Genomic DNA, 20,000 nt, shown 5'->3' with positions numbered 1-20,000 from the left:
GTTTCTGTTTCTTTGTGTGTGTGTGTGTGTGTGTGTGTTTCTCTATCTGTTTTTTTCTGTGTGTGTTTCTGTATGTGTGCATCTTTCTGTCTGTGTGTTTCTCTGAGTGTGTATGGTTGTTTTTATGTGTGTGTGTGTGTGTGTGTATGTGTGTGTTTCTCATTCTGTGTCTGTTTCTGTTTCTTTGTGTGTGTGTGTGTGTGTGTTTCTCTGAGTGTGTATGTGTGTTTCTGTGTGTGCGTGTGTGTGTTTCTCATTCTGTGTGTGTTTCTGTTTCTTTGTGTGTGTGTGTGTGTGTGTTTCTGTTTCTTTCTGTGTGTGTTTCTTTCTATGTGTTTCTGCCTGTGTGTTTCTCCGAGTGTGTGTGTGTGCATGTGTGTTTGTTTTTTCTCATTCAGTGTGTTTCTGTTTCTGCCTCTGTGTGTGTGTGTGTGTGTGTGTGTGTGTGTTTCTCATTCTGTGTGTTTCTGTTTCTTTGTGTGTGTGTGTGTGTGTGTGTGTGTATGTGTCTCTGTCTGCGCGTCTGTGTGTCTGTGTGTGTATGTTTTGTCTGTGTATTTTTCTATCTGACTGTGTGTTTCTATGTTTCTTTGTGTGTGTGTGTGTGTGTGTGTATGTGTCTCTGTCTGCGCATCTGTGTGTCTGTGTGTGTATGTTTTGTCTGTGTATTTTTCTATCTGACTGTGTGTTTCTATGTTTCTTTGTGTGTGTGTGTGTGTGTTTTTCTCTCTATCTGTTTTTTTCTGTGTGTGTTTCTGTATGTGTGCATCTTTCTGTCTGTGTGTTTCTCTGAGTGTGTATGGTTGTTTTTATGTGTGTGTGTGTGTTTGTGTGTGTGTATGTGTGTGTTTCTCATTCTGTGTCTGTTTCTGTTTCTTTGTGTGTGTGTTTGTGTGTGTGTGTTTAATTCTGTGTGTGTCTGTCTGTGTGTGTGTGTGTGTGTGTGTTTCTCTGAGTGTGTATGTGTGTTTCTGTGTGTGCGTGTGTGTGTGTGTGTTTTTCTCATTCTGTGTGTGTTTCTGTTTCTTTGTGTGTGTGTGTGTGTTTCTGTTTCTTTCTGTGTGCGTTTCTTTCTATGTGTTTCTGCCTGTGTGTTTCTCCGAGTGTGTGTGTGTGCATGTGTGTTTGTTTTTTCTCATTCAGTCTGTTTCTGTGTGTGTGTGTGTTTGTGTGTGTGTATTTCTCATTCTGTGTGTTTCTGTTTCTGTGTGTGTGTGTGTTTCTCATTCTGTGTGTTTCTGTTTCTTTGTGTGTGTGTGTGTGTGTGTGTATGTGTTTTTTGTCTGTGTGTGTATGTTTTGTCTGTGTATTTTTCTATCTGACTGTGTGTTTCTATCTTTCTGTTTCTTTGTGTGTGTGTGTGTGTGTGTGTATGTGTTTTTTGTCTGTGTGTCTGTGTGTGTATGTTTTGTCTGTGTATTTTTCTATCTGACTGTGTTTCTATCTTTCTGTTTCTTTGTGTGTGTACTATGTTTCTGTCTGTTCAGGAGTGTGTGTGTTTCTGTCTGTCAGTCTGTCTGTGTGTGTGAGAGTTTTTATTTATCTTAGTGTTTGTTTCTATTTCTGTGTGTGTGTGTTTTGTCTGTTTTTCTTTGTGTGTTTCTATCAGTGTGTGTGTGTGTGTGTGTGCTTCTATTTGTCTGTTTTTCTTTGTGTGTGTTTCTGTCTGTTCATGTGGGTGTTTTTGTCTGTCTCTGTCTGTCTGTCTCTCTGTCTGTCAGTCTGTCTGTGTGTGTATATGCGTGCGTGTTTGTGTGTGTGTTGAGCATGTGCATATTTTTGTAACGTATCAGAACACTCTAATAATATAATAAACTCTAATAATATAAACAACAAATAATAAGTGAAGGTGACTTAATTGTTATAATAAATCCTCACATCATCATGCATTAGTAAATATCGCTCAAACACACACACACACACACATTGAAATGCACAGCTCATCAGCTCCGTCTGTGTGTGTGTGTCTCGTCAGACATCTCGTTAATTAGCATGACGAGGATATGTTCTTCTTCTTTCTGGGCATGTATATATTAGCGGTGTGTGTGACGTGACCCTGGCGGGCCGAGGGCTGGTTTTGTGTCTGGCCGGCCGTGGGAAAAAGAAGCCCACTCTTTTCACAGCTGCGCGGCTCCAATGGAGGCCCCGGGTCCCCCTTTCATCGGCCCTTCATAAATACATCTCATTATTCACACTCTCGTTTGCATAGCAATGTTAAAGAGCGCCGCTTTCTGCACACTCCATCCCTCTCACACACACACACACACACCATCCCAAAACACTGGTTTCAGCGTCACAAAGAGCAGATTCAGAGAGATCGCTTCAATAACTGTGGGGTTTAGATGTTGTTTAGCACTGAACAAGCAGTGTTTAAGGTTCTGTGCATGCTTTCAGGAAAGAGTCGTCTCAGGCAGTGAATCTGAAATATTCTTGTCATTTTGATGATCAACACTAAAATTAAACTGTCCTCAAATCAGTGCACATGTTTGCATTCATAGTCGTTTGTAGAAATGAGTACTGTCAAAAGATTAATCGTGATTAATTGTTTGACTGCACTAATTTCTCTCTCTCTCTCTCTCTCTCTCTCTCTCTCTCTCTCTCTCTCTCTCTCTATATATATATATATATATATATATATACACACACAACAGTTCTTTCTGGTTCTCGAATCTGATTGGCTGATAGCGGTAAAATATTTAAGTAATATCAGCATCCATACAGCCTTTTTACTCATTGTGTATTACTCTGCCCACACACAGCTAGCAACAAGCAGAGGCACTCCAGTTTGACAAATATTACATTTGTTAGACAACATAATATAATTTTGAGGCTTTTTAGTGGAGAATGCAGTTGTTTAGATTGCAACTATGCAGTTTATTTGTAATAATAGTGCCTATTTTAAAATATTTACAATTTCTGAGAGACAGCGCGTCGGCGGCCATTAGTAGAGGTGTGAACCTACACTAGTTTCACGGTTCGGTTACGATTATCATGTCATCGATTGGGTTCAGTTCGATATTTTGGTACATCACGGTGCATTGACGGTGCTTTTCATACACAGTTTTATATTTTCTTCACAGCAGCAGTTCTTGTATTAAAATGTATGAATATATTTATATTTATATATTATTTTTAATACAATTTTGTCATTTAATACAAACAGTCAGATATATAAACTGTAACTTTAAACAAAACGAGCATTTAGCAAATAATATAAACAAATATAAACATCCAGCTCACTTTCTGATCCTTGTCTAGTTCTCTTACACCTCTTTGATTGGTCACACCCTCAACAAAAATGGTTGCGATTGGCTCTTGTGTGATCTCACAGCTGATGTATGATAGACAGGGTGGAGAAAACTCTGCAGACATGCGCTCGTTTCTTTATCCAGAAGTAACGCTGTAAAACAGCCGAGAGGAGAAAAGCCACGCCAGCAGGTCAAATGGGCCACTGTGTGTGTGTGTGTGTGTGTGTGTGTGTGTGTGTGTGTGTGTGTGTGTGTGTGTGTGTGTGTGTGTGTGTGTAAGAGAGAGAGAGAGAGAGAGAGAGAGAGAGCGAGAGAAAGACAGAGAGAAATGGAGTACTTTCATTCTCTCGATCTCAGTGAAATAGGGGCTATTGTTGTATATGTCAGTGAAAGACTGATCCAGCAAACACACACAGTGAAATTGTGCACAGTTTATGAGTTTTAAGTAGTTAGAGCGTTGTAAATACTCGCGATCGCCTTCCTCACGACAGAGCGCATATAAGGTAAATGACATCAGTAATAACCGGTTATGATTATTACTGAACCGATATTGAATTGTCCTCGTCTGCATCGCGGTGCACCGAAGAAACGATTAATTTTGACACCCCTAGCCATTAGCCTGCCATAGTGTGTAGTAGACCAAAGACAGTTAACGTTGTCTATCAACTAGATGGCGCCAGGACCGCATAAAAAGCCCTTGCTTAGATTTAAACTGTTGTGTTTTCTGGGAGCGCGAAGCTGAAAAACAGAAGCGTCACGGTTTTAAGGTGGACCGGGTAAAGTCAATAAGAAGCTGCGAATAAGAAACTGGATTAAGCCTCGTCCCTCCTTAACGCAAACACAACAGCAGTCAGGTAAGATTATTGATTGCGCTGCTTTTTTCGAGGTTAATTATTGTAATATTGTAACGGTCGCTTAATGTTTGATATGCATTGTGTATAAATGTCCCCTCCTTCTGTTTTTGTTTTACTTTTGAGATGTAAGCATGCATGTATGGGAGCTCAGTTCAGTTCTGGTGAGCTCTAGGAAGTGTGTGATGGTCGCTCTACCGCTGTATCATTCTTTATTTCAATAATGTAGCATTTTATTTTGTGACGGATGTTTGAGTGTCTTGAGAGAAACGCATAAAGGCCAATAGGAAGAGCGAAATAGTTTCTGTCTCCTTTTTTTATTCCTTAAAGTCTCCGGGTAAACCCCGTGACACCTGGCACCCGTCACAATTACGACGCCAACAGAGAAATACTGTAGACTCTAACAGACTGTAGGGGGAAATGTCTGTAAACGGATGGCATTTCATGTCATGTTCAGCCTTATAATCTTAAAATGTGAGGCTTGCGGCCTTGCCATCCTCGCACCAGTGCTGATATACAGCTTTAGCACTGCTAAGTAAAGTTTACATACAATAAGATTATTCTGCCTCTGAAAAAGCTCTGATTGGCTGATTGACCACATTTGAGTTAATGTGAGCCACAACTGTAGAATAATATTGAAGTAAAAGCTTAAACACACTGCTTCCTTGTGTGACAACATGGAAAAATCAACAAGCTAGAATCAACAACAATGCAAGATTACAATAAGCTAAATGACACTGGGAAAATACTATTGTTTGGAGGCATGTGCTGTGGTCTGATGGAGCTAAGATTGAACTGTTTGGCCATAATGAGCAGTGTTACATTTGGAGGACAAAGGGGAAATCTGACAAGCCTAGGAACACCATCCCAACTGTGAAGTATGGGGGCGGCAGCATCATGTTGTGGGGCTGTTTTGCTGCAGGAGGGACTGGTCCACTTCACAGCATAGATGGCATCATGAAGAAATAACATTATGTAGAAATACTGAAGCAACATCTCAAGACATCAGCCAGGAAATTATAACTTGGCTGCAAATGGGTCTTCCAAACAGACCATGACCCTAAGCATACTGCCAAATCAGTTCAAATGTGCTTTAAGGACAACAGAGTGAATGTTTTGGAGTGGCCATCACAAAGCCCTGATCTCAACCCTATAGAAAATTTGTGGGCAGAGTTGAAAAGGCTTGTGCGAGCAAGACAGCCAACAAATCTGACTCAGTTACACCAATTCTGTCAGGAGGAATGAGCCAAAATTCCTGCAAACTATTGTGAGAAGCTTGTGGAAGGAGACCCAAAACATTTGACCAAAGTTATACAGTTTGAAAGCAAAGCTAAAAAAATACCAAGGAAATGTGTGTAAACTTTTGACTGTCTAGAAATTAATAAACAATTCTCAAAAAAAAAAAAAAAAGAAAGAAAGAATGAAAATTCTCTCATTATTCTGTCATTTAGCAAATGTAAATCATTTAGGTAATCCTAATGGACCTAAAATATTAAATGTTTAGTATGATTTACCATCAGACATTTAAAAACATGGTTATGCTCCTTTTCTTAGAGGGTGTGTAAACTTCTGGTTTTAACTGTATAAGTAGATCTAAATATATATTTAAATATTTTGGTTTTGTATTCTTTATGTATTTATATATAATTTTATTACATGAAATATTTAATTTATATATGCACATTTATATATATATATATATATATATATATATATATATATATATATATATATATTTATATATATATATATATATATATATATATATATATATATATATATATATATATATATATATATTGTGTGTGTGTGTAGTTGAAGTCAGAAATTTATTTTTCCCCTAATTTATGTTTAATGGAGAGGAGTTTTATTTCAAAACTTTTCTAAACATAATAGTTTCACTAATTTCTAAGAACTGATTTTTTTTTTTTTATCTTTGCCATGATGACAGCACACAATGTTAGACTAGATCAAGGGTGCTCAATCCTGTTCCTGGAGATCTACCTTCCAGCAGATTTCAGTTGCTACCCATATTAAACACACCTGCCTGTAATTATCATGTGGTGTTCAGGTCCTAATTATTTGGTTCAGGTGTGTTTAATATGGGTAGCAACTGAAATCTGCTGGAAGGTAGATCTCCAGGAACAGGATTGAGCACACCTGGACTAGATATTCTTCAAGACACTTTTATGCAGATTAAAGTGACATTTAAATTCTTCACTAAGTTAATTATGTTAACTAGGCAGGTTAGGGTAATTAGGCAAGTTATCGTATAACAATGGTTTGTTCTGAAGACTATTGAAAAAATATCTAGCCTAAAGGGGCTAATAATATTGACCTTAAAATTGTTCATTCATTTGTCTTGTCGGCTTAGTCCCTTTATTAATCTGGGGTCGCCACAGCGGAATGAACCGCCAACTTATCCAGCAATATATAATATACACACACAGTGTGTGTCAACGGTCAAAGTTTGGGGTCAGTTTTTTTTCTCTGTTTTCTTTTTTAAAGAAAATTTTTCTGTTCATCAAGCCAGCATGTATTAAATGTGAAAAAAAAGGTAAATGTTTATTACAATTTAAACTAACTGCTTTCTTATTGTATGTAGTTTCGAATAAAATTATTACTCCAGTCATTGTTTTTATTAATATTGCCATTAATAATAACAATATATTAGAGTGATTTCTGAAGGATCATGTAGCTCTAAAGATTGGAGTAATGAAGCTGAAAATGCATCTTTGAAATCACTGGAATAAATTATTACATTAAATTATGAACTACTTTTGATCAGTTATTTTATAGTGCAATAACATTTCACTATTTTACTATGTGTACTGTATTTTGGATGGAATAAATGCAGCCATGGTCAGCAGGAAAAGGCTGACCCCAAACTTTTGACCGGAAGTGTATGTATATATATATATATATATATACACTTCAACTTATTATGTGAAGATCATAATAAAAATAGTAAATTCAGAGCAGCTTAGATTTACAGGTATCCACTTCACACAGTTTTCAGTACACAAAGATCTGGAGTTCGTGGTGAAACATTTTCTATTTTTTATTACTGATTATAAACACTAAGCCTGACTGACTCCATCAGGGATGATTTCATAAAGAAAATACAACAAATATGCTCAATTTAAGCAGTTTAATTGAACAATCCTAGTTTATTCTGCAGTTTTTTTTATCACACCCGCTGTTTTTTTGTTCATAACAGTGCTGATATAAAGCATTTATCTGGCAACATGCATTTAAAGCACAAATCTAGTTTCTACTGGCTTGTAAATTCAGAAAAATGAAATAGAAACCCTCTAAGCAAAATACAGCCGTAGATCAACACACACACTCACAAACGCACACAAATGTAAATCACAACATTAGCATCCTAATGCTATTTTAGAGCTGTACTGAGAAAAAAACTGAATCAAATTAGGCAAACCGCGCTGTAGAATTATCTTTATGAAGCGCATATTAAGATATATGATGCATGTACTGTGAGTTTTAAAACAGATTCAGCGGCAGTAGATGAAACAGTAGGTAGTTTTGCATTACCTGTATGGGCTGAAGTTGAGCTCAACATCGCTGACACGCTTTCGGCACATGCTGAAATTACAATCAAAACATTTTAAATTAATACATCGATATCATAAACCACATCGCTGACATACTTGATGTTTTTATTAATGTAGCGTTAGAAAAATACGATTAAAATAATACAATAGTAACCCTATAGTAAATACTGTAGTGTTTTGGAACCATCCTATATAGTAAAGTACTTGAGTTAATCTGATGTGGTCATTCTACAGTTGCTATGGTAACAACAACCACAGTAATTGATCTGTTGTGGTGATTCTACAGTTGCTATGGTAACAACAACTACAGTAATTGATCTGTTGTGGTGATTCTACAGTTGCTATGGTAACAACAACTACAGTAATTTATCTGTTGTGGTGATGCTGCAGTTGCTATGGTAACAACAACTACAGTAATTGATCTGTTGTGGTGAATCTACAGTTGCTATGGTAACAACAACTACAGTAATTGATCTGTTGTGGTGAATCTACAGTTGCTATGGTAACAACAACTACAGTAAGTGATCCGTTGTGGTAATTCAGCAGTTGCTATGGTAACACAACTATAGTACTTGATCTGTTGTGGTGATTCTGCAGTTGCTATAACTGTTGCTAAGGTACAGCTACAATAATTGATCAGTTATGGTGATGCTACAGTTGCTATGGTATCACAACTACTTTAATTGATATATTGTGATGATTCTAAACTGGCTATGGTAACAACAACTACAGTACTTGATCTGTTGTGGTGATTCTACAATTTCTATGGTAACAACAACTACGATAAGTGATCTGTTGTGGTGATTCTGCAGTTGCTATGGTAACAGTTGCTATGGTACAGCTACAATAATTGATCTGTTGTGGTGATTCCACAGTTACTGTGGTAACACAACCACAGCTATCGTAATTGATCTACTGTGGTGATTCTGCAGTTACTATGGTAACTCATCAACTATAGTAATTGATCTGTTGTGGTGATTCGACAGTTACTATGGTAACACAACCACAGCTGTAGTAATTGATCTACTGTGGTGATTCTGCAGTTACTATGGTAACTCATCAACTATAGTAATTGATCTGTTGTGGTGATTCTACAGTTGCTATGGTAACACAACAACAAAAATAATTTATCTGTAGTGGTGATTCTGCAGTTACCATGGTAGCACAACAACTATAGTAATTGATCTGTTGTGTTGATTCTGCAGTTGCTATGGTAATACAACAACTACAGTAACACGACAGCTACGGCATTAAAAACAAATGACCCAATACTGTGTTTTTCATGACAACGGGGTATATTATCCTATATTATGCTACTATATACCACAGTTTACTGATGTAAAAACTAAAGTATACTACAGTATTTATTACAGTTTGCCAGTTAAATAGTTAACATTACAGTATGCTGGAGTAGTAATTAATAAATACATTATAATACAGTTTACTATAGCATGGTTCAAACACGCTATGGTATTTATGCTAATGACTATAGTATTTTTTTTCACGAGGGTATGAAGTATATCATGCTCATGCATTTTTCGATTCTGATTCTGTTAAATAAAAAGACTCATTGCTAATGCATAATCCAGATCACTGGCATATTTTGGGTTTTTACAGTGCATTTAAATGATCATCACCAGCTGTGTGTTGCATGAAGAATCATTTTTAAACATGATATTATTTTCTATTCATCTATCCAGAGATGATGTGTAGATATCCATATCAGGCTTTAAAATCCATACATGACATTATCCAACATAAACAGCTACAGTAATAGCATCATAATATCTGACATGCTTCATAAATCAATTTGTACGTCAGTCCATTGACACTTTCTTGATATAAAGAATACGAAAGCTGAATATTATTATCATGAATGAAGCATGAAATCAACACATGCACACTAATTCATCCTATAAATATACAATAAGCCTTTAAAATGCATAAAATGTCTCGTGTATTGACAGTCTGAGATGAGCATTGCATATATTTATCATGCATTCAGGCAAGTATAGTCTTCATTAAACGTTTTAAACCATGCGCCAAATTAACCCACAATAAGGACAATCATAATATTATACTATTGGATTTAAAGCAAACACACACTGTTTGTCAAAATCAGACAAAAAATAACCATAAAACTGTGAACTGAACAGATTTAATAAGGAAAAGAACTACAATCCCATGAATCATTGCGAATGACATGGTCAAATTAAAAACAAGAAATGTAAGAGTATTAGTTTAAATTTTCTGGTTACCATAGACACAATGTTTCATGCTTATTGCAAAATATGTGCATATATTTACATTTGAGATGCTTCAGCTGAGTGGGAGGGGCTACAAATCCTATGGCGCACTTTGCTCACTGCTACTCTCTGATTGGTTAATTGTTTGTACAGCATTATGGGTAATGTATCTGCATGCATTCTGCTATTAAATACAGTTTTTTAAAATATATTTGAGATGCTTAAGTGGAGTGGGAGGGGCTAACGATCTGTTTTGGTGCACTTTGCTAGCTACTACTCTCTGATTGGTTATTTGTTAAAACAGCCTTATGGGTAATGGAGTTTTTCTGCACATATTCTGCTACTAAATACAGTTTTAAAAAATACATTTGTCGAGCGGGAGGAGCTAAAGATCTGTTTTGGTGCACTTTGCTAGCTACTACTCTGATTGGTTATTTGTTAAAACAGCCTTATGGGTAATGGAGTTTTTCTGCTCACATTCTGCTAATAAATACAGTTTTAAAAAATACATTTGTCGAGTGGGAGGGGCTAAAGATCTGTTTTGGTGCACTTTGCTCACTGCTACTCTCTGATTGGTTAATAGTTTGTTCAGCATTATGGGTAATGTATTTTATTCTGCACAAATCATGCTATTAAATAGTTTGTTCTTAATATATTTGCGATGCTTCAGTGGAGTGGGAGGGGCTAAAATTGTGTTTCTGCACACTTTGCTTATTGCTACTCTCTGATTGGTTAATTGTTTGTACAGCATTTTGGGTATTTTTTTCTGCACGCATTCTGCTATTAAATACAGTTTTTATAAAATATATTTGTGATGCTTAAGTGGAATGGGAGGAGCTAAAGATCTGTTTTGGCGCACTGCTCTCTGCTACCCTCTGATTGGTTAATTGTTTGCAGAGCATTATTGGTAATGTAGTTTTTCTGCTCACATTCTGCTAAAAAACAGTTTTAAAAATACATTTGTGGAGTGGGAGGGGCTAAAGATCTGTTTTGGTGCACTTTGCTCACTGCTCTCTGATTGGTTAATAGTTTGTTCAGCATTATGGGTAATGTATTTTATTCTGCACAAATCATGCTATTAAATAGTTTGTTCTTAATATATTTGCGATGCTTCAGTGGAGTGGGAGGGACTAAAATTGTGTTTCTGCACACTTTGCTTACTGCTACTCTCTGATTGGTTAATTGTTTGTACAGCATTTTGGGTAATTTTTTATCTGCACGCATTCTGCTATTTAATACAGTTTTTAAAAAATAAATTTGTGATGCTTAAGTGGAGTGGGAGGAGCTAAAGATCTGTTTTGGCGCACTGCTCTGCTACTCTGATTGGTTAATTGTTTGCAGAGCATTATGGGAAATGTAGTTTTTCTGCTCACATTCTGCTAAAAAACAGTTTTAAAAATACATTTGTGGAGTGGGAGGGGCTAAACATCTGTTTTGGTGCACTTTGTTTACTGCTACTCTGATTGGTTAGTCGTTTCAGCATTATGAGTAATGCATTTTACCTGCACAAATCATGCTGTTAAATAGTTTGTTTTAAATATATTTGCAATGCTTCAGTGGAGTGGGAGGGGCTGAAAATCTGTTTCTGCACACTTTGCTTACTGCTACTCTGATTGGTTAATTGTTTGAACAGCATTATGGGTAATGTCTTTTATTCTGCACGCATTCTGCTTTTAAATACAGTTTTTAAAAATATATTTGCCATGCTTTAGTGAAGTGGGAGGGGCTAAAGATATGTTTTGGTGCACTTTGCTCACTGATACTCTCTTATTGGTTAATTGTTTGTACAGCATTATGGGTAATGTAGTTTTTCTGCATGAATTCTGCTATTAAATACAGTTTTTGTATATTTGAGATGCTTTGGTTGAGTGGGAGGGGCTACAAATCTGTTTTGGTGCACTTTGCTCACTGCTACTCTCTGATTGGTTAACTGTTCAGCATTATGGGTAATGTATTTTATTCTGCACACATTCTGCTATTAAATAGTTTGTTTTAAATATATTTGCGAAGCTTCGATGGGGTGGGAGGGGCTGAAAATGTGTTTTTGCACACAGCTCAGCACTGCTACTCTGTGATTGGTTAATTGTTTGTACAGCATTATGGGTAATGTAGTTATTTCTGCATGAATTCTGCTATTAAATAAAGTTTTTAAAATATATTTGAGGTGCTTTTGTTGAGTGGGAGGGGCTAATGTTCTGTTTTGGTGCACTTTGCTCACTGCTACTCTGATTGGTTAACTGTTTGGCATTATGGGTAATGTATTTTATCTGGACAAATCATGCTAATAAATAGTTTGCTTCAAATATATTTGCGACGCTTTAGTGGAGTGGGAGGGGCTAAAATGTGTTTCTGCACACTTTGCTCACTGCTACTCTCTTAATGGTTAATTGCTTGAACAGCATTATGGGTAATGTAGTTTTTCTGCACGAATTCTGCTATTAAATACAGTTTTTAAAAACATTTGTGAAGTGGGAGGGGTTTAAATCTGTTTTGGCGCACTTTGTTCGCTGCTACTCTGATTGGTTAACTTGATTAGCACAAATTCTGCTATTAAATACAGTTTGTTTTAAATATATTTGAGATGCTTCAGTGGAGTGGGAGGGGCTAAAGATTTGTTTTGGCACATTTGGTCTCTAGTCTCTGATTGTTTAATTGATTAAACGGCATGATGGGTAATGTAGTTTTTCTGCACACATTCTGCTATTGAATACAGTTTTATAAAATAGGCTGAATTTATGTTAACCAACTGGTTCAACAAAAGCGTGTGCACTCGTTTAATATTTCACAACTGCTTTTAAGTCGGTTTGTATGTATGTTTATCAGTTTTTGCATAGAAGATTTTAATGAGGAATTTTTGTCAACTGGTGTAAAGAATGTTTGCTAGTTCAGAATATTAATTTATGAAGCTTAAATTGTCTACAAAACATTATAGCAAACATTAAAGATTTCATTAACATTTCATTTGGTATTTTTGCTTAATATAATATTTTGAATGCTCACATTTAGATGTTCTGAAAGCACTAATATACACTATATGAGTACTAAATTTAATAATAACACCCTATTAACAATGTATAATATCATTCATCTATAAAACCCAGATATATTTTAATGATCATCATATTAATGTTACTGATGTATCTTTGTTCTTAAAATTGAGATAACCTTGTCAGAACGTTCCCTGTTTGCTGGTATAATAACTATGTTATATGGGTTACATGTATTGTATGTGCATACACTCATCCAGTGCTTGTATTTTGTGTAAACCGTGTAATATTTGTGTACATTATGATCAGTTATCATAAATCACAAGCCCACTTCAATTCATTTATGACCAATTCTAGATTTCTGATTCATTTAGCCTATGCCCTATACTCCACATACATGAAAAACACTATGGTAATGTATAGTAAACACTAGTATTTTGAACTATACTATAGTAAAATGTATTTTACTATATATTAAAGTATTTACAACTGTTAATGAATGCTATTGTAGTATTAACTATAGTGAACTGATTAACTGTATAGTGTATGATACTTTAGTTTTTACTACAGTAAACTGGGGTGTTGTAGTGTAATATATACAGTTCTATAAACACGCATGAAAAAATACTGTAGTAACTTGTAGAAATTACTGTTGTGGTGATTCTAGTTGCTATATGGTAACACAACAACTAGCCTATAGTGATGTAAACAAATGGCCCAAAACTGTTGAAGGGTAGATTATACTTATACTTCAAATGCACTGCAGTTTACTACAGTAAAACCTAAAGTATCCTACAGTATTTATTACTGTTTATCAGTTCACAATAGGTAATACTACAGTATGCTGAGCATTCATTAATAAAGAGTTATAATAAATAGCCACCATTATAATAAATGGCATGGTTCAAAACACTGTAGTATGTACTATAAATTACTGTAGTATTTGTCATGATGGTTAGTTTGTTTATATTAGTAGTTGCTGTGTTAACTACCACAACAGATTAATTCATAACTTATAGTATGTTTCAAAAACACTATAAACTATAGCATTTACTGTAATATTTGTCATAATGACATGCACATAAAATACATCATGCTCATGCAGTTCTTAATTCTGCTAAATTAGAAAGACTCTCATTTGTTAATGTGTTTACAGCCGACAGAAATGTAGATGAGACTCGTATGAATGCATGCACTGAATCACTAGGAAACTTTCAGCGTGGTTCACTATTTACACATAGCAGAAAACAAGATGTGAGCCAGATCCGCGGCTCCGTTAACCGACATCGTGACACAAAAACCGGACAGCGATATTTCCAGCAGGTGCAATCCAGACCAACACAACACACACACACACACACACACGAGCAAAACTGTCAAAGGCCCCAAGCTGAGCAGTCAAACACCTGAAATAAACACGCGTGCTCATATTCGCGTCCACGCGCTCCATCAACACACTGCACGTCATTATTGGAATCCACCGCTGTTCTATATAGAACGCGCTCCAGTGCAGATCAGTGGGCTCCGCGCACATACAATGCCTGCAATTCTGTCCACAAAAGACTCGGTGCGCGTCTCCGTGTCCGCGTCTCCGCTGCTCGGCTCTGCGCGTCATGAAGTCTGTAGGTATAGTTTCTACTTTCGGTTCTCTAGCTTTATGATATTTCATAACTCATACAGCTAGATAACCAAAGAGAAAAACTAACCCGTGCGCGTTAAAGGGGCCGCGCGCGCGCTCCGGATGGAGTCAGTGTTTGTTTGGTCACATGTGCAGTCAGATTATTGAGAATCAGCTTCACACACATGCTGGACTGCTTCAACACTCGGTGATCGCTCTCATAAAGCAACAGCGAACGCTTAAAAGTGCTCTAATTCAGATGCTTTTGCATTGCAAGCGTTATAGGTTAATTAGTATATCTCATGCACGCACACATACACGCGCACTTTCTCTTAATTCAGTATGATTGGCATGACAAATGCATTGCTAAAGCATTTATAAAGTTTACATAAAAATAACATGTATAATAAAAAACTGAGTTAATTATATATATATATATATATATATATATATATATATATATATATATATATATATATATATATAATTAAATATGAATAATATATCATAATAAAAAATATTAAAATTAAATAAATAAATAATGAATTTTTATTTTAATTTATATTAAATAATATAAAAAATTATTAGAATAAACTAGATTTAACAATCAACATTTTAGGGAAAAACAGCAAAAAAACAACAACAAAAAAACAATAATAACAGTATCTTTACTTTCTCTAAAAAACATTCTGGGTTATTGTAACCCAATGTTGGGTCAAATATGAATAAACCCATTAATTGGGTAAATTTTTCAATAAAAAATTTTAAATCGCACATTTTAACTCATTTTAACACACACACACACACACACACACACACACACACACACACACACACACAGTAATTAAACTCAGTGTTTTTGTTTCATGACTAAAATAACAATAATAACCAGGTACACACACACGAAAAGCTAAATACCCAACAGTTGGGTTTGTCCATATTTGTCCCAGTGTAATGACAACCCAGCCATATTTGAAGTATACAATCTTAAAATGATTGGCTATTTAAAAAAACAATTGTGTAAATTGTGAATAAACCTTTAAATAGGGCTAAATATTTTATTAAAAAATTAACCCATTGCTTGGATTTGTCCATATATATTTAACCCAAATCTGTGTTTTTAAGGGTGCACACACAAAATGTAGAGTTGTTGGGTCAAATATTGACTAACTTAATATTTGGTACATTTTTAAACTATACTTAAAGTACACTTTTTAACCCAATGATTGTAATAAAAACCCACCCCAACACACTGTTGAGAGTATATATTGAACAGTCTGTTATTCACGCACATTGATCAACAGAATATAGTTATTGACATTCGCTGTTAATTCTCCCGTTAAAACAATTAGAGTTTGTAAAATTCATGTTTGCCCTAATGATGCAAATCACACTCTTAACAAATGCTGGGTGGTCTCAAAACACCATTGGGTCAAATATGGACAAGCTCAACGTTTAATTCAATTTATATTCAGTTTTTTTGACTTAATAATTGGGTTTAACATTATAAAACAACCCAGCATATATTACAGTGTTTAATGTTGAAGTGAAACTACATCAACATACCTTACTGTCTGATGCTCAAGTCATTGGCATACTTCACAAGCTTTACTAATCCACAGAGTGCAGGTTTGTGTTTAAATAAAGGCAGAAAGAGCTGAATATAGGAGTGCAGATGAAGCACATGTTGACAGTCCTCAGAACAGCAGCGACTGACCTCTTTACAAATGAAGAGTCCAGCCCTGATGCTCAGACTCCACCTCTTCATACTCTCATTACAGCCCTTTTATATCTCTACATGTGAAAAAGACTGCTGCTGTTTATATATATATATATATATATATATATATATATATATATATATATATATATATATATATATATATATATATATATATATATATATATATATATGTTGACTATAAATGGTTCTGATCCCTGATATATATAAAAATTATATATATTGGTTTTACTGTGTGTTATGTGTGTAATGTATGGTTAATTATAATTACATTTTTTTATTTATATGCTGTAATAGAACATATGACATTTTTAGTATGAACTATGGATTAATTAATATAAAAAATATGATATGTTATATTACAGGATATACATAAAAACATTTTATTCTAATTAACAGATATAAACATAAGGATTGATAATTATAATTAAATATTTTTATTTATAAGCTGAAATATAACATATGTAATATTTTTAATATGAACTGTGGATTAATTAAATATTAAAAACATTATAATACAGCATATAAATAAAAACATTTAATTATAATTAAAAAATATATGCATTTATGTATAGTTAATTATAATTAAAAAATATTTATATGCTGTAATATAACATTTATAAAATTTTTAATATTGAACTGGTATTTTATTAAATTTATAATTTTATTCAATGTTATATAATGTGTATTTTTCTATTTAGTTTATTTAATAATAATAATAATAATAGTAATAAATGTTTATATTGTATGAAAAAATGCTGGAATTTTTTGGTAAAAATATATATGTTTATATTATTTTAAATATATATCATATAATATTACAGATATTTTGAAACATTTAATATTTAATGCATTTATTTTGCAATTATTAATAAATGTGCATTAAATATTAATTGTTTGAAAATATCTGTAATATTGTGTGATATATTTTTAAAATATAATAAAAATATATATTTTTTTATCAATAAATTCCAGCATTTTTTCATACAATATAAACATTTATACTATTTATGCGCTTTATATAAATTCATAAAACATTTTGCATGCATTTACTTTATATAACAGTATGCATTACGTAACATTTTAAACCCTTTAGATTATTTTAAAATAATAAAATAATTAATCTACATAATATTTATATTTATGTATCTTACATTTTCACAGATCTTACACACACACTCCTACACATGCTGCTTTTCTCATTTGATCCCGTTATTCATTTAATGCGTTTCATATTTTCATAGAGGCCCCGAGGAGCTCCGTGAATAGCATTCGTTACCATGACAATAACAATACTACAATGAATGCGCTTTTCACATGACAATGACCGTGAGACTTTCAATCTGCAGCGTGAGCTGAATATAGATAATTCACACCAGCGAAACCCTAAAACAAGACAAAACAAATAACACATAAGAGCAATCTAAATCGTTTCTATATCATCCACTCAAGCTCTTGCTCCTTTCTGAGTCAATTATCTGCATTATTCCAGCATTTATAAACAGGTTTTATGATCCCACGTGACTTTAGAGGCCTGTAAAAAGCCTAGATGGGATACAGCTGCGGAGCAACATCATTTATGTCAGTCTGTAAAACAATAAGTAATATTTTTACATTACTGTGATGGTTGGGTTTAGAAGTAAACAAAATAAAATGTAAATGTAAATAAAATACAATTTAACGGGTAATCTAATAAATACTATGAACAATACTTGGTATAATTACTGTTTTTACATTACTGTGGGGGTTAAAGTACGAACAAACGTTAATAGAATACAATGTAATGGGTGATTTAATAAATAACATGAATAATACAGGCTACAGTTGCTGTTTTTTACATTACTGTGAGGGTTGAAGTACGGGTAAACGTTAATAAAATACAATTTAATGAGTATTTTAATAAATAATATGAACAATACTTGGTTTAATTGCTGTTTTACATCACTGTGATGGTTGGGTTATAGGGTAGACGTTAATAAAATACATTTAAACTCATAAATAGCCTAATATAAATCATTTTCGTTCACCTCCGACCGCAGCTGTATCCCCTCTGCACCGACGTTCGTGATCTGATGCTGTGTTTATGTGAAATATTTTAGACTACGTCATCAGAGATATACACACGCTTAATGGAATCGTCCACGTGTCCTTTAGTTTACATGCAGGTGGAATGTTCCATTCACATACCGTGCCATGCACACACACTGAGACAGCATGTTCTTGCAGACATACACAACATAAAACGAGCTTAAATCAGTCCAGAAAAATAATAGCGAGTCTTCAGTTTGCGGTGTTGATGTTTTTAGGAAACCCTCAGCTGGAAATGATGCTGTTCAATCCGAGCATCAGAATTTACGAGAAAGGGGGAAAAAGGAGGATTTAATGAGCTCAGTAAAACCATTTACAACACAAAGACACTTCATTAGTTGTTTTATTGACTCTGTATTTGTGTGCATTATTAGAAAAGGTTACATGTATAAGGTGTTTTGGTATTATTTCTGTATGAAAGAGCATTTTAGACGGTATTAAGCCCCATATTTTGTTTTTGTAATGAAATTTGAGATGTCCTTTTGTCATGAAATTTGACCCGACGTGCGTCTTAGTATAAAAAACTACACTAATTCTAAATAAATAAACCAACTAAAATTTAGACGAAATTAATGTAATCATTTTAGGAAATTTATTGTGTTTGCATTCATTTTATGTAGCTATTTTTCTGCTCGTTTTCTCCCTTGTAACTGATTTGTTTGCGTTTTAAGGAATATAATACGATTTACGCTCATCTTAAAATACAGCTTTTCTGGTGATTTAATACAGTGTTTATATATATAAACGCTGTATTAAATCATGAATATCTAACTTTTTGTTTCCTTCTAAAACAAGGTATGAAACGTGTTTTTGTTCAAGTAAAATCATAAATATATTATAAATAAAATAATGAAACAATATACAAGTAATTGCAGATTTCTTTGTTGCATTTTAGTCAAAAAACTATATTTTTTTTTATTAGATAAGTCTATTCTGATGCGAAATACTGTATAAAAGTATGAAAGTTGCAGAAATACACGTCAAAATCTTATGAGCTTTTTATCCTCAAGAGCACTTATCAGCTTGTCAGATATAATCGAAATATGTTTGTGCATAAAATGAAGAAATAGAATAAACTATACATTCTGAGGTGTCTCTCTCTCTCTCTCTCTCTCTCTCTCTGTGTGTGTGTGTGTGTGTGTAACTGCTTCATACCAATATTTTTTTTACTAATTATTATTATTATTATCTTTTTTAAATACGTAATATAAATAATATAAACAAGATAATACGTAATATAAAATATAATTTAAATTACCACTGCTAGAAATTGTCAAAGCCAGAAAATAAGACGAGAGGCACTTAAAAATATATGTTTAATTTACAGTCATGTGGACTACAGTTCCTGCAAAATTGGCTTCCTTAAAAATAAATAAATAAAACCCAAGCTAAGAAATCATGCAGCATAAAACATTAAATGTTGTGTTTTATTTTAGTGAATAAAAACAGATTATTAAAGGCCTCAACAGCACCTGTTGCTCTAAAACTGTACGACACACACCAGCAATCACATGCAACACACACACACACACACACACACACACACACACACACGAATATACACTGTAAAAAAAATTCTATGATCAGTTAGTCATGGCAGCATTTGTTTTTAGGTCATTGTAGCTTATTAAATTAAGTTAATCATG

The 20,000-nt window shown here is 34.0% G+C and overlaps 1 long non-coding RNA gene and 1 other non-coding gene across 5 annotated transcripts in view; both read right to left on the bottom strand.

Moving 5' to 3' along the window:
* Positions 1 to 20,000, bottom strand: part of LOC100536415 (uncharacterized) — a 63,658-nt gene that overhangs the window by 34,445 nt on the left and 9,213 nt on the right. For 2 of the 4 annotated variants that reach the window (XR_012395326.1, XR_012395327.1), the window contains one exon: positions 7,655 to 7,705. This is a non-coding gene — a long non-coding RNA (uncharacterized lncRNA). Of the gene's footprint in view, positions 1 to 7,654; positions 7,706 to 14,313; positions 14,544 to 16,091; positions 16,244 to 20,000 lie in introns of those variants that run through there. The other 2 variants (XR_224321.6, XR_012395329.1) reach the window with 2 other exon arrangements.
* On the bottom strand, positions 14,532 to 14,615 carry mir9-7 (microRNA 9-7). Its single transcript, NR_030000.1, has one exon. It is a non-coding gene; the product is annotated as a microRNA 9-7 (primary transcript).

The sequence above is a fragment of the Danio rerio genome, chromosome 2, assembly GCF_049306965.1.
Source record: "Danio rerio strain Tuebingen ecotype United States chromosome 2, GRCz12tu, whole genome shotgun sequence".
Classification (NCBI taxonomy): domain Eukaryota; kingdom Metazoa; phylum Chordata; class Actinopteri; order Cypriniformes; family Danionidae; genus Danio; species Danio rerio.
This window is presented reverse-complemented; position numbering and strand designations above follow the sequence as displayed.